Source organism: Sus scrofa, chromosome 12 (genome assembly GCF_000003025.6).
Source record: "Sus scrofa isolate TJ Tabasco breed Duroc chromosome 12, Sscrofa11.1, whole genome shotgun sequence".
Classification (NCBI taxonomy): Eukaryota; Metazoa; Chordata; class Mammalia; order Artiodactyla; family Suidae; genus Sus; species Sus scrofa.
Window position 1 is genome coordinate 27,410,701 of NC_010454.4, and position 1,380 is coordinate 27,412,080.

A 1,380-nucleotide genomic window follows, 5' to 3' on the forward strand; every position below is an offset into this window, starting at 1 on the left:
TTTGATCCACTTTTCATACAGAGTCAGAAGAAAAATCTAGTTTTGCCCCCCCCAAACCCACTCCCCCCCAAATATTTGGGTTAACACATTTCATTTTTTTTTTTTTTTTTTGGTCATTTCTTGGGCCACTCTCACAGCATATGGAGGTTCCCAGGCTAGGGGTCTAATTGGAACTGTATCCACTGGCCTACACTAGAGCCATAGCAACGTGGGATCCGAGTCGCGACTGTGACCTACACCACAGCTCACGGCAACGCTGGATCCTTAACCCACTGAGCAAGGCCAGGGATCGAACCCACAACCTCATGGTTCCTAGTTGGATTCGTTAACCACTGCGCCACGACGGGAACTCCAACGCATTTCAAAATTTTAAGTAAACAGTTGCTGCAGTTGGGTGAAGGTAGCCCCGGGTCCATCCACCAGGAAGTGCTGTCCTTATCTGCAGGGTCATCCAGTTCTCGAGGGGACTATCAGCTTGGGTCTCCTCTGTAATTATTTCAGAGCTCCAATTTGCTCCGGGTGAGTCAGGAGCTCCCCTCTCTCGTGCATGCTTCCTAGATCAATGCATCCACTTATACACTCTCTACCAATAAAGACCCAATACTCTTCTGGCTTCCGTGAGCTGTTACAGGTAATCTTGAATCTCGTTGGTGTCAATGGTGGCTGTGATATTGACAAATTCCAGAAGCCATTCTTTGAAGGGCAATTGGCTGAGGAGCTCCTGGGTGTTTCTGCAGTAGGGGTAGGTATGCTTGATGAAAACCACCACCTTCCCAGGCTGAACATTGCTGTTCACAAATACTTGAGCCATGCTGACAGGAAACCTCAATTGCAGGTATTGCTCTGGTGTAAAACCCGCCCCCTTCCCTCCTTTCTCACAGGGATCCTTCCCAAAGCAGCGTCTTCCCAATAGCGAAATTGGGGAAGTTTTAAACCAAGGATATACGCATATTCATAAGTGGGTTTGAGCGGAGGAGAATTCAGCATAGAATTGGGTCAAAGTGTTGCCAAAATTTGGCCTCTGTCACTGGTACGGAATTGAAATGCAGAGAAGAGTTTTGGGTAAAGTAGAAAAAGATAGCTTTATTGTTTTGCCAGGCAGAGGAGCGCATGGCTGTCTAATGCCTTAAAGACTGAGCCCTCCTTGGAAGGGGTTAGGAGGTGCATTTATAGTTTTGGGAGCGGAATCAGGATCAGGGCCACAGAAAAGGATTGATGTAGAGGCAAGTTTGCATCGTTTCTCAAAGGTGGTGTTTAGTGGCCCCAGGTATGGTTCTGGTGGTCCTCCTTCTTCTGGGAATGAAGAATGCCTCATCAAGTAGTTCTTCCATTTGTTGGGGGTTTTAGTTCTACAGAAAGGCTCAAAGATATTGTTACGTA

General features: G+C 47.1%; 1 pseudogene; it reads right to left on the bottom strand.

Moving 5' to 3' along the window:
* LOC100517603 lies at window positions 493–811 on the bottom strand (annotated as a pseudogene).